Raw genomic sequence first — 15,279 nt, 5'->3', positions numbered from 1 at the left:
AATGTCAAACCTTTGAGATAAAGTGGAAAAGCTGCCCATAACAAACAATTAGCTCTGTCATTTTATAGAATGTGCTAGATATATCTTCCCTATAGACTTGATGGCCCTCATTCCGAGTTGTTCGCTCGCTAACAGTTTTTAGCAGCCGTGCAAACGCTATGCCACCGCCCACTGGGAGTGTATTTTAGCTTAGCAGAAGTGCGAACGAAGGGATCGCAGTGTGGCTACAAAATAATTTTGTGCAGTTTCAGAGTAGCTTCAGACCTACTCAGCGCTTGCGATCACTTCAGACTGTTCAGTTCCTGTTTTGACGTCACGAACACGCCCTGCGTTCGCCCAGCCACGCCTGCGTTTTTCCGATCACTCCCTGAAAACGGTCAGTTGACACCCAGAAACGCCCTCTTTCTGTCAATCACTCTGCGGCCAGCAGTGCAACTGAAAAGCTACGCTAGACCTTGTGTGAAACTACATCGTTCGTTGTAATAGTACGACGCGCATGCGCAGAAGTGCAGATTTTTTGCCTGATCGCTGCGCAGCAAACGAAAGCAGCTAGCGAACAACTCGGAATGAGGGCCGATATACTCAAATATACACATTTATAGAACACCTACGCTTACAGAACACTCCCACGAAACTGGATTTGGAAAACCAATCCTCTCATTTATGCACTTAATTTGAGAGCTCTTTGTTGTTTAGCCACATTATCCTTTATTTTAAATCACATTTCTTAGCAGCCATTCCCAGGACCATTAGTCACATCCTCCTTTATTTAAAGCACACATTTCAAAATACTGTCATACTGTACCCAGGATTTGAACCCATGGCCTTCCACATTGCAGTCAGACACCTTACTCATGGAGCTATTTGCTCCTGTATGGGAAATATGACAGTATTTGAGTGTGTGACTAAAGGTGCTTAGGGACGTGATTGGGAGATGGGACTGGCAGGTGATGCCGGGGATTAAAGAGGAGGAAGTTGCAAGTGAGATTGATAAAAAAATAATTGACAGGTGCTGCAGAACAGCGCTCCCTGCCTTGTGGTGCCCTGTACAGTGGAACATGTGGCACCACCCTGTGGGCAGGGCAAGAAGGAGGGGCGGTTGGACACTGTGCTGCTGATGAGACAATGCTGATGAGGTCACAATGCTGCTGATGAGGGATCCGAGTCACCCTGTGAAATATTTAGTAGCAATCTTACTGATTAGCATCCAATACACATCCGCGGTGATACTGAAACTAATACATAAAACTGCAAAGCAGAATGTTAATTGTTGCAAGATTACAACTCGGATAGCTTAATATATTCACAAATTGATATTCACACAATGCCAATTTATGTTCATAGAACTATTCTGACTCCCTCGGGCTCTCAGCAGTTACAAGTAATGTACAGAAAACATCTTTTTCCCCCATGATTCTGGTAGTTCTTGCTGATTATTCGCAGCCACCGTGATAACGGCCCGCGCCACAGGGTGGTGAAAAGGGCGCTAGAGGTTGTAGAGGTTGTTAATTCAGCAATAGATTAAGGGGGACATTTACTAAGCAGTGATAAGAGTGAAGAAGTGAGCCAGTGGAGAAGTTGCCCCATCAACCAGTCAGCTCTGTATCAATTTATAGTATGCAAATTATAGATGTTACTTCAGTCCTGATTGGTTGCCATGGGCAACTTCTCCACTGGCTTACTTCTCCGCTCTTATCACTGCTTAGTAAATGTCCCCCTAAGTACTGATTTCTACATGGTGTCACTTTTCACATTATTCTTGCTGCGCTAGTAACACTGCAAAAGAGGAATAATAGTAGAGGAATTATATAGAGAGGAATTATAGTGACAAATGACTGTTCTGGTTGTGTAGAACAAGGGTACTCTCATGTAGGTGAGTTGCTTAGTTAGAGTCATTGAATAGCAAATAACGGGGGTTATTCAGTACGGATCGCAGTGTACCAAAAATTGCAATCAAGTCATTTTTCTGTACACTGCGCAAGCGCTGCGGCCGTACAGCACATGCATACGCAATCACAGTGTCATTGCGTCCCTGACCCAACTTAGGTCGACACTCATTAGGTCAACCACTGAAGGTCAACATTGCCATTAGGTCGACATGCATTAGGTCAACATGGGCATTAGGTCGACATGTACTAGGTCAACATGAGTTTTTTTACTCTTTTTGGTGTAGTTTTCTCCGTAAAGTGACTGGGAACCCAAATTAGTGCACCGTGTCCATCGCATGGCGAGCGAACTTCGGGCACAGATGACCGTTCCAATCGTAGTCCACGTGGATAGTTAAGTATGAAAAAATCCAAAAAATGGGAAAAAAAGTGAAAAACTCACGTTGACCTTTTGACCTGTCGAACTAGTACATGTCGACCTAACGGCCATGTCGACCTAATGCATGTGACCTAATGGCATTATCGACCTTCAGTGGTCGACCTAATGAGTGTCGGCCTAAGTTGTGTCGACCTAACGACCGTAACCCCCTTGAAGGATGCAATCACACTGTGATTGAAAGTGGCGGCCTTTTGGGGGGGTGGCACTGTGGGAAAGTGGTCCAGCCAACGCAAACGTGAACGGACTGTTTCCGTGGTGGCTGTGTGACATCACGCGCAGCCTCTCCTATTAAGAAAATGGCAGCGGACGTCTGCATACGCAGCTTAGCTGGGCTGCAGGGGGTCGTCATTAATTTTGGACACAGCGATGCAATTTCAATTGTTTTGCTAACGCATCTCTGGCCACCAATTAGCATTCTGGGCGGCCGTGCCGGGCTACATAATAACCCCCTTCATCTCTGCTAAATCTTTTTCAGTTTATCTCTCAATTCATCAAAATCTTAAGCTGGGTACACACTAGATGATAAAGTGGACAATGTTCCCGATAATCGTTCAGTGTGTATGCACAATGTCACTGACGATATGCGTTCCTGCGCATCATCAGCGACATCGCCCAGTAGCCGTGCATGAATGACCAGTGGGCGATATCGCCAGCAAGGGCCACACCGTCATTCGTCGCTGGCGGCAACCAACGGGTCCCATCATCACCGTCTAGTGTGTACCCAGCATTAGGGGTTAATTTACTAAGCCTTGGATGGAGATAAAGTCGCTGGAAATAAAGTACCAGCCAATCAGCTCCTAACTGACATGTCACAGGCTGTGTTTGAAAAATGACAGTTAGGAGCCGATTGGCTGGTACTTTATCTCCAGCGACTTTATCTCCATCCAATGCTTAGTAAATAGACCCCTAAGTCTTTAAAATCAATCACTGTTCATTCTGAGGCTCCTTATAGTTTTCTGCCTAAACATACTGACTGGGGCATATTTACTAAAGGGCGATTTTAATCGATTTTTATTGATTCCAAATCAATAAAAATCTTTCTCTGGCTGGGTCCACAGGATAACATTGGGATATGGTTGAGCGACAGCGGAAATGGCACCAACACGGTCACAAGCTTTCTGGTCTCCCAGGATGCATCGTGGCCTCACCATATAGTCCCGCCCACTGACTCAGTCAGATCAGTTTTTTGCTTGGTGCAGCAGGAAGCCGCATGGTCACTGGGCTGCTATGAATAAAGCAGCCTCAAGCTTTTTATTATTTTATTTTTATAGACTTACTTTTTTTGAGTGACTTTTCTTAACAGCGTCTTAAACGCATACTGGAAAAAGTCACTCTAACAACTCTTACCTTCGCGGTAATAGTGCTGTCTCGACGGGCATCTGTGTCGGATGTTCTAGCAGGTCCAGCAGACGTAACCAGGCTGTGGCCGGAGCATGGGGAGACGGTGAGTCTATGGACTTCCTCTTACTAGAGGGGTCAGGACACAGCTACACTGATTTGGTGGAGACTACAAACAGTGTGTTGATGCGCCGAACATCTCGAGTGCGACAGCTTTACGCTCCAGGGATCATAGGCACCAGGACTAGGTAGAGGCCGCGATCCTTAGAGTTTAAGTCAACAGGGCGATTCATATGCTCTCTTGGCCGCCCCTCCTCCGAGTTCATGACCAGTTTCCGCGCGTCTCCCGTCCATGAACTGAATGACCTCACTTCCGTCTCAGACCCTACAACGAGGGTACTCGGTCGCAGCTTAGACGCTGCGGTTGTGTACACTAGAGATCCCGCCTAGACCGAGTCGCAGGCCTTAGCGTCTGCATACACGTGGAAGTCGCTGAGCGTCCGTGTCCGCCTGTGAGCGACTGTGTCCTTCATCAGTTATACAAGAGCGGTAGTGTACATCAGTTGCGTCTGAATCCACTCAGCGTCTTACGAGCGCATTTGCTTGGATATGGAAGTGTGGTGAGTCTCCCTGTATCTCGCTCTACGGAGGAAGGATATACAGTACTAAAAATTCTCTCTACTTGTTAGTATGAATTGTTAATTTTTAGTACCTATTGCATATGAGATCTGTATATTACTGTGTTTTCTGCATGTAATGTTGAAAAAGAACCAGTTAAAAACAGAAGTACAATTTTCCTACTTATTTATAAGTTGTAATGGGGGTTGTATTCTCATATGACAATGTCTAATGCCTTAACATGTGACTGACTGCTAGTATGAGTGCTGACTTTTCTGTGTAATGTCAGTCCGGTTCTGACCCTCAATTCAGGTGCACGGCTGTGGTCAGATTGATCTCACTTCTATATACTCATATATAGGTGATTTTCAGTCACAAATTGTGTAGTCATTTACAGATTATTACCATGTCTGTGAGCGGCAAAAGTGACGAGGAGAATTTATCAAGCACTCCTACATCCCTAACATGCTTATCTTGTAAGACAGGGTTAATTGGTATGGACCAATTGGTCACTAATGAGGGGTTGTGTGCGAACTGTTTTGCTTTTCAGCAAAGTAAAAAACAGGAGTTGGTTCAACAACCAACAGAGCTACCATGGAATATGTTCGCAAAGACTCTATCTTCAATAGCGGATAGGTTAACTCCGGTAGCACCACCTCAAGGGTTAGGTTACACTATTAACCCATACATGCAGCTCCCTTCCTACGGCTTGGTTCCAGTAGCCTCTACAAGCAACCAAGGGACAGGTAAGACTAAGACAGATATGTCTATGTGGCAGACTACACAAGATGATACAACAGATGATGATACAGTATATTCAAATACTCCGTATGATGATCAGTCGCAGAATTTTAGTTCAGATGATGTTGCTGAACTTATTGATGCTGTGAAGGATGTTCTCTCTTTGGAAGAGCCAGCCAATACGGTGTTAAAATCTAAAGCACCTGTATTTAAACGAACAAAATCAGTGAGAACTGAATTCCCAGCATCAGATGAGCTGACGGAAATGATGGATGAGTCTTGGGCGACGCCCAGTAAGAAATATAAGATTCAGAAAAGATGGAATTCTTATTATCCATTTCCAGCTGCGGATTGTTCAAAAAGAGAAGTTCCTCCAAAAGTGGAAACATGTACTGCGACTTGTGCATAAATCTGCTTTACCACTGTCATCTACCTCACTAAATGATGTCACAGACAGAAGGGTAGATAGTTTCTTGAAAAATATATTTTCTCTAGTAGGAGCAGTGGTAAGACCTGCTATGGCTTCGGCCTGGGTAGCAAAGGCAATGGGCGAATAGATAGAGGAACTAGAAAATGACATCTCTTCTCCTAATAGGGAGTAAGAGTATCATTTAAGCCATTTAAGACAATCTGCCCAATACTTGGAAGAAGCAGCAATTGATATGGGTACAGTTGCTTCTAAAGCTTCAGCCTTGACAATAGCTGCTCGCAAGAGCAGTCTGGCTACGCACCTGGAAGGCAGATGCGGAATCCAAGAAGGAATTGGAAGCATTGATTTTCGTGGGTAATATATTGTTTGGGAAACTATTATCTGATATCCTAGAATCAGAGGCTGAATCAAAGAAGGTCAGATTTCCGGCTACTTTTAACCCTAAGTCTAAGGGTTCAAAGTTTCGCTCATTTCATTGGCAAAGCAAAGCGAAAGCTAAAGAGGAGTCTAAGCAACCCCAGTTCAAAACTAGGGGTAGGAACAGTGGGCTAGCAAAAAGCCAGCTTCCAAGCCTGAACAGAAACCACCAGCCTGAGGAGACCGGCCTCCGCCTGGAGGATTCCAGGGTTGGGGGCAGACTCCTTCATTTTGCACACATATGGCAACAGTCAACAACAGATGCTTGGATGCAGAAGGTGGTATCTCAGGGGTATGGGTTCCCATTCAGGAGGCAGCCTCCTCAAAGGTTTTATTGCACCAGCATGTCTCGCATAGAGTCGAAGGCCAATGCCCTGCAAGAAGCAGTCCGAAAATTACAGTCAGGTGTTATTGTTCTAGTACCTCCATCACAAAGGGGACAGGGGTTTTACTCCAATCTGTTTCTGATCCAGAAGCCAAATTGGTCATATCGACCAATTCTCAATCTAAAAATGTTAAAGAAATACATTTGGATCCCGAAGTTCCACATAGAGACGTTACGCTCCATAATGTTGGCCATGGAACCGGGAGATTACATGGTATATCTGGATGTACGGGATGCTTACCTACATGTGCCTATAGCACTGTCTCATCAGTATTACCTCAGGTTTGCCATCCTCCAGGAACATTTTCAGTTCCAAGCTTTGCCCTTCGGGCTAGCAACAGCACCCAGGGTGTTTACCAAGATCATGGTGGTTATGGCAGCTTGTCTGCGCAAACAGGGGATAAGAATATTCCCATACCTCGACGACCTGTTAATCTTAGCACATTCGCAAGATTTGCTTCTGAGCCATCTTCAACAGACAATAGTTTGTTTACAGAGACACGGGTGGCTCATAAATTGGGAAAAGTTGTCACTGAATCCGTCACAGCGGATTGTTCATTTGGGGGCCATATTGGATTCAGACCTACAGAAAGTTCTCTTACCAGAGAAAAAGATAGTCAATGTGCAGGTCATGGCTCAGGAAGCGTTGCATACCCAGACAATGTCAGTCCATGCAGCAATGCGACTGTTGGGTCTGATGGTATCAACCTTCGACATGGTGGTATATGCGCAATTCCACTCCAGACCATTGCAGCACCTTATTCTGACCAAATGGAACGGAAATCATCAGACGATAAAAAAGCAGATGATAAAGTTTCCAGTAAACGTAAAAAGGTCTCTAGCGTGGTGGCTACAGACAGACCATTTAAACAAGGGGAGACCCTTTTGGATAAAAGAATGGCAAGTACTGACAACAGATGCCAGCCTGCAAGGCTGGGGTGCGGTACTCGGAAGCCTGTGGTTCCAGGGAAAATGGACCGCAAGGGAAAGTTGCCTGCCAATAAATCTGTTGGAAATAAGGGCCATTTACTTGGCTCTAGTTCAGGCAAAGGACAGTCTGCAAGGAAGACCGGTCCAGATTCGCTCAGACAATGCGACAGCAGAAGCGTACTTCAATCATCAAGGAGGAACTCACAGCAGGAGACTGATGGAGGAAGTAACTCCCATTCTAAGATGGGCAGAGCTCCATCTCCCAGCATTGTCAGCAGTGTTTGTCCCAGGTGTTCTGAACTGGGAAGCGGATTTTCTTCGTCGACACACCATTCAGGAAACCGAATGGGCATTACACTCAGAAGTGTTTCAGACACTAGTGAACAGATGGGGTCTACCAGAGATAGATCTCATGGCGTCTCGTCTAAACAACAAAGTTCCAAGGTACGGATCGAGAACAAGGGACCCAGGAGCGGTCCTTGTAGACGCACTGTCAGTAAAATGGAAATTTCATCTGGCATATCTGTTCCCTCCAATATCTCTGTTACCTAGAGTAGTGAGAAAAATAAAGCAAGCAAAGGGAGCGATAATTCTAATAGCTCCAGCTTGGCCAAGAAGACATTGGTACACAGATCTACTGAGGATGTCCGTGGAAGCACCGATACTGCTCCCTCAACGTCCAGATCTGTTAATGCAGGGTCCTTGTTGTCACAGTCATCTGGATCGCCTGTCTTTGACGGCGTGGCTGTTGAAACCTCTATCTTAGAAGCTAGAGGATTTTCGAAACAAGTAATCCAAACTATGCTTACAGCAAGAAAGCCTTCTTCAGCTCGTGTGTATCATAGAATATGGCAAGCCTATATTCATTGGTGTACTGGAAAAAAATTGAATCCAAGATCCTGGATTTTAGATTTTCTTCAAGCAGGATTGGATAAAGGTTTGAAAGTTGCTTCCTTGAGAGTTCAAGTATCAGCGTTAACTGTATGGTTTCAGCGTAAGATCGCTGATTTACAGGATGTACATACTTTCTTTCAGGGAGTAGTACATATTCAACCTCCATTTGTTCCTCCTGCAGCTCCCTGGGATTTGAATTTAGTTCTTAAATTCCTCCAGGGTCCTCCGTTTGAACCGCTTAAGAGAGCAGATCTTAAATGGTTAATGGCTAAAGTGCTTTTTCTACTGGCAATGGCGTCAGCCAGAAGAGTGTCAGATTTAGGAGCATTATCGTGTAAGTCTCCTTTCCTAAGTTTTTTTCCAGACAGAGCAGTTCTCAGAATGAGATCTGGTTATCTTCCTAAGGTGGTTTCAAAGTTTCACCTGAATGAAGAGATTGTAGTCCCAGCTTTTCAGGTATCGGGACTATCTGCGGGAGAAGCGTCGCTGGACGTAGTCCGAGCTTTAAGAATCTACATAGATCGTACTAGTGCCATCAGAAAGACAGATTCTCTCTTCATCCTCTACGGATTCCATAGAAGAGGATGGCCTGCTAGTAAACAGACGCTGGCGAGATGGCTCCGAATGGTAATATCAGAAGCTTATTCTCATGCAGATCTCCCTACTCCGGCTAATGTCTCTGCACACTCTACACGTAAGGTAGGTCCTTCATGGGCAGCACAACAGGGTGCTTCAGCAGAACAGATATGTAAGGCAGCCACATGGTCTTCCATAAACACATACATCAGACATTATGCCTTGGATACTTTTGCCTCTCATGACGCAGACTTCGGGCGAAAGGTCCTCCTGTGCAATCAGGAGCGTCCCCACCACTAAAATTGGCTCTGGGAATCCCAATGTTATCCTGTGGATAATCCTGTGGACCCAGCCAGAGAAATAGAAGTTATGGTAAGAACTTACCGTTGATAACGTGATTTCTCTTATGTCCACAGGTATCCACAGGGATCCCACCCTGACGCACCTGATTTGAGGATCTAGACAATCACTAAACCACTTCCTTCTTGTATGGAAGGGTGTGCATGTGTGTTCTTATCGCCTAAACAGGTCTCTACCTGATGCTCCTGCCTAAATCGCTGTGGAAAGAACTAATCTGACTGAGTCAGTGGGCGGGACTATATGGTGAGGACCCGATGCATCCTGGGAGGCCAGAAAGCTCGTGACCGTGTTGGTGCCATTTCCGCTGTCGCTCAACCATATCCCAATGTTATCCTGTGGATACCTGTGGACATAAGAGAAATCACAGAAAATAGAAACTGAGACTTAACTAGCGCGTTCTTAGTTTCTTCTTATGATCCCGTGGAATTTCATAAATCCGGATCGGATTCCATATGAAAAACAGATGTGTGTATATAGTGAAGTACTATTTTAATAGTAAACATAAAACCCATACAGATACATCCAATAAAATTGATAAAAAGTCCAATATATTGCACAATCCCTTCAAGCATATATATGAGGCCGGGCTAATTACCAGATAATTCTGAACTGTGGTTTAGACAGTTCAAAAAGCGCATGAACGATGTAATATGGGGTTACCGGATATTCCCACCATGCCACTCAGATCTTATTGAGAACCTGGTCCTTGCGTCCGTCCTCGGGCTTGTTCAGGAAACAACCTACGCGTTTCTACCCCTGCCTGGGGTCTTTCTCAAGGTCTGCAAACTGAATGATTCCCTTCCTCCTTCTGCTGATATTTAAACCACAATCTCCCAATCAAAAGCTAGGCGCCGGGGGGCGTGGCTTGTGGCCTGACTGAGAGGACGTGCCCCTGGAGAGCTCCTGCTGGTACAGGCTTCTATTTTACTTTAAAATTGCCCCCACGCTGCCTACAGACCCTAAATACTGTCCCACACTACCATCTGCGCCTAGGGACACGTTGGGAGTGAGCTGCGGAGCCGGAGCACAGGCCTGCCCTGTGCTTGCAGGTCGCGGCCCTCCCCACGAGGTGAAGCCGGGACCTCAATTTTCATCCACCCCCGCCCGAGAGTGATCGACTTCCGGCCACCTTAACATACTGCACAGAACCTACCCCGCCGTCCTGCTGGGTGCCCCTTGCCTGGAGAGCCTTGGAAGTGGGGCTGAGGTGAGCCAGGGAGCCCCAGGAGCTGCAGGGCCGGAGACGAGCGACGCTGAGGAGATCCGGTGGCGGCGGCCATCTTGGATGTGACATCTGCCGGAAAGCAGGCGCAGCACTAAAACAGCTAACCGGCGGGCCGCGGGACAGAGGGGACCTAGCGGAGGCCGCAGAGGACACCTAGAGAATAGGTAGGGTCTGGCCCCACAGGGAATCAGCTGGGTAATTGGGTAGGAGAAAAACGCTGCACACTACGGACGGCGGCCATCTTGGAGGTGGCAGGATTGGTCCCTCTTCCTTGAATTGTGCTGCCCCCGCTGGAGCTAAATGGAAATACGCTCCTTGTACTACCAGATTTACTTCAAGTGATTTAACATCCCAGATCCTTCACCCTGCAGCTGCTGCTATACCTTTCCATAATCCAAGAGAAAGAGGTGTGTTAAACCGGGTCGCTCTCCTGGGAATCCCTCTCACTAATTTCACAGATTAATAGGACCTCGGTCCTGTAAATGATGTAGCACTACGGATGCCTGACTTCCCCCCTCACCCGGACCAATTGTTGAACACGTAACATCCAAGTAAACCTTTATCGACACCAATCCTTAAACGGACGTTTTTATCCTACCAGATATTATGAGCAGAGCGAACACCAGAGCAAAAAAACCGGGAGCTTCACAAGATATCTCGCAACATTTCTCACGCCGGGAAAAACTGTCTGAAACCTCATCTCCACCCCCACCAATGCCTACCCCCATCATGGATCAGACGGAAGCACCTTCAACCAAGGCGGATATTCAATCCCTTCAAAATATGATCTTAGACCTTAAGAACTCCTTCACGACAGCTCTTCAATCAGCGATCGGGGAATTAAAATCAGATATGGCGGCTCTAGACTCCCGCACAACCGCGCTGGAATCAAGGGAAGACCACCAACAGAACTTCCGTAAACAAGTGTGCGAAGACATTAGCTACCTATCCAGCGAGCTTGAAATCCTCAAAGATAAGGTTGAGGATAGCGAAAATTGCGAAAGACGGAACAATTTACGCGTCCGAAATATCCCAGAATCTGTCTCAACTTCCGAACTGGAACCATACCTCCGACGCTTGTTCCTTCATTTGGTCCCGTCGCTTACGGATTCAGCCATCTCGATTGAGAGAGCGCACCGCGCCCTGAGACCTAAACCGAAGGATTCGGACCCTCCTCGCGACGTCATCCTCCGATTTCTGTCCTTTAAGATCAAAAATAGTATCACACTGGCGTGCAGGAATTCAACCACAATTTTATTTGAAGACTCCCGGATTCAGATCTACCAAGACTTGTCACCGGTGACCATTGCCAAATGGCGTGATTTACGTGCCGTCACCTCTACAGTGCGCGACAATGGGTACAAATACCGCTGGGGTTTTCCGTTTCGCCTCATTGTGGAGATTGATGGCAAAGTTCACACCATCCGCTCTCCTGATGAAGGGGACAAGCTTCTTCGAAAACTGCAGTTGTCCCCGGTTGCTACTTCATAGTTCTGCCGCTCATTACGTTTATGTTTGAACTCTATGTTTTTACAACGTCTAGTATGATTGATTTTGCTCTCAACTTTGCTCAAATGCCATGTGATCCATGTTTTAGATACCGTATTAGTATATTAACGTCCCTTTTACTGTTTTCACACAATGCTTTTGTTGGCGGATTTTTATACTCCGCGTAATGCAGCGTTTTTGTTTCGCCGGTCTGGCCGGCGGCTCGGAGACATGGCCCGGTGGCTGGTGTCCTGGTTTGACCCCATTTTTGACGTCATGGAGCCTGTCTCTGGGCGCCGACCTGTTCGGCGACGTTACTGTATGCTCTATTGTTATTATGTTATCATCCTATTGATACTAGCTGTAACATGATTACTTTTTTGTTAACGTTTGGTATCTGGGACTGATCCGCCCCAGAGCTAAGTCTTGGATGGCTATATGTAGTCCATTATTATTATTTTTGGTGCATTAATGGTCTCGGGTGGGGGGTGTCAGGGCTCTGTCTTGACACATCCCCCCCCGACTTATAGGGATCAAAGGTACATTCAAACATAGTGGGTTGATACCCTCTTTTGCTATACTGCATTTATATCCCGCAAGTGAGCTCTTTCTCTTTTCTAGAGCTCAATCTTGGCAGTCGAGTATCCTGCCTACTGGATACTACGCCTGCTTATTTCTTTTTTGGCTTCTCTTTCTTCTATTATCTTCCTCCCTTAGACCTCCGTCACGAGACAGTGGCAAGTTGACATATCTGTGTTCACCGACAAACAGGCCTAGTTATTAAGTACTGTTCATGTACAGTAACATACATTTTCATTCTCCTCTTTCTATCTTTCTCTTTTGTTCTTCTTGTCTACCCTAGCAGAGTCTGGGATTTTAGGGGCTACCAGCGAACCACTCCCACTCTTGCTTTAACCATGCCGTTAACATGCCTGTCCATCAATGTTAAGGGACTGAATACTCCCCAGAAACGCTCTCATCTCCACAGATCTCTTAAAACATTAAAAGGTGATGTGGTTTTCTTACAGGAGACACATTTGAAAGCTGATTCCCATCCCTCCCTGACGTCTAAACAATTTCCTATGGCCTGGTACTCCAATCACGCAGCAAAAAGACATGGGGTGGCCATCTTGGTAAAAGGGTCAGTCCCTTTCCAATTTCTAGATTGTAAACACAACAATGAGGGACGTTATATAATGGTACGAGGAAAAATTGGACACGAGGAGGTTACCTTGGCTAACCTATACGCTCCAAACACTGCCCTAAATTCTTCCGTAAGTTTTTTCACGACCTTTACTCATATAGAAGTGGCAAAATACTTGTCGGAGGTGACTTTAATATGGCTCTCGCAAACATGGACAGATCCGGCCCTTTGCGCAGCGGTCAAACCCTAAACTCCTCAGTATTACACAGGTGCATGGCCGAGGCTGGTTTGTTCGATGTATGGCGTTTTCTTAACCCGACCACCAGAGACTACACTTTTTATTCCAATCCACATGATGTGTACTCTCGCATTGATATGTTTCTGAGTTGTGCACCCCTCTCCCGGACCGCTCACTCTTCCTCGATAATCCCACTTACCTGGACTGACCACGCAGCTTTAGCTGCGGCATTTGACATTTTTGATATCCCCGACGGTAGACCGACGTGGAGACTTAACGAGACATTATTGAAGATTCCTAAATTCCAAGACTTAATTAAAACTGAGCTTAGAGAATATTTCGCGGTTAATGTGGAAAGTGATTGCAGCATAGCCACTATATGGGAAGCCCATAAGGTGGTCATCAGGGGGTCTATTATACAATTTGCATCCCGCCGTAAGAGAATTCGTGAAAACCAAATTGCTTTATTAACAAATAACATTGCAACATTGGATCAGGAACACAAACGTACACGCTCTAAAAAAACTCTAGCCGAACTTTCTAAGGCACGCGATGGCCTACAATCACTTTTGGCGGAGAACGTCGAGCGCTCACTTCGATGGGCTAACCAAACGTTTTACGATAAAAGTAATAAAGCACACACCTTGTTGGCCAATCGCTTGCGCACCAAAAAGGCTAACCAATGCATCCACTCTATAAGACAGCCCTCAGGTAATATTACTTACGACCCCAAAAAAATCAATAGTGTCTTTTTTGATTATTATAAGACACTCTATAATCTTGATCCCCCGTCCGACCCCTTAGCACAAGCCGATCAGACACAACAATACCTAGACACATGCGCTCTCCCCCGGTTAGACGAGGAGACTAACACTGCTCTCAATGCCGACATATCTGCTGAGGAAATTGAGGCTGCATTAAAAACCCAGAAACCCTCTAAAGCACCTGGCCCGGATGGATATCCGATGGTGTACTATAAAACCTTCGCCCCTCAACTTATTCCTCATATGGTTTCTTTGTTTAACAAAATACTCCAGGGCACACCATTTCACACGGACTCCACGACATCCCGTATTATAGTAATCCCAAAACCCGGAAAGGATCCCTCGTATTGCTCAAACTACAGACCCATATCTTTGATAAACACCGATCTCAAACTTTTTGCCAAAATACTGGCATCACGCCTAAATGCTGTGCTGCCGTCACTAATAGATCCTGATCAAGTAGGATTTGTTCCCGGCCGTCAGGCCTCGGACAACACCAGACGTATTGTTAACTTGATTCACCAAATAAACACAACAAAAATACCAGCGATTGCTCTGGCTCTAGATGCCGAAAAGGCATTTGATCGCATCTCTTGTTCCTTTTTGTTTTCTACCTTATCCGCATTTGGCTTCCATGGACACTTTATCACAGCAATAGCGGCTCTCTATTCTAACCCCTCATCAGCGGTCCTGACCAATGGCCTGAGCTCACATCGAATCAACCTGAAGAATGGTACTAGGCAGGGATGCCCTCTCTCACCCCTACTTTTTGCCATATGCATTGAACCTCTTGCAGCCCGAATCAGACTTAATACGGATATTGGGGGCGTTACAGTGGGTCAGAATCCGTATAAAATATCATTGTTTGCTGATGACGTATTCTTGACTCTCACTAACCCTTTGATATCTCTCCCTAACTTACAGAGAGAACTACTTTCATATGGTTCCCTCTCTGGCTACAAAATAAATCACACCAAATCCGAGGCTCTTACATTTAATGTTCCACCACATACCCATAGGATTTTAACGTCTTCTTTCCCTTTTCTTTGGAGACCCTCGGCTATTAAATACCTTGGCATATTTATTACTAAATCCTACACCAGCCTATTTCAGGCTAATTATGTTCCCATAATTAAAACTCTCACGCAAGACCTAGATAAATGGGACCGTTTATTTATTTCATGGATCGGACGGATCAATGCCCTAAAAATGAATCTCCTCCCCCGTCTTCTTTACCTGTTTCAGACCATTCCAATAATGGTGCCCCGAGTGACTCTGGCGTCCTTGCAATCACAGTGCAACAAATTTGTTTGGGCTCAACGTAAATCTCGATTACGACGAGCTATGTTGACTAAGAGTGCCACCTCAGGGGGTTTGGGATACCCTGACCTTCAGGCTTATTTTAA

Source organism: Pseudophryne corroboree, chromosome 4 (assembly GCF_028390025.1).
Source record: "Pseudophryne corroboree isolate aPseCor3 chromosome 4, aPseCor3.hap2, whole genome shotgun sequence".
Taxonomy (NCBI): domain Eukaryota; kingdom Metazoa; phylum Chordata; class Amphibia; order Anura; family Myobatrachidae; genus Pseudophryne; species Pseudophryne corroboree.
This window is presented reverse-complemented; position numbering follows the sequence as displayed.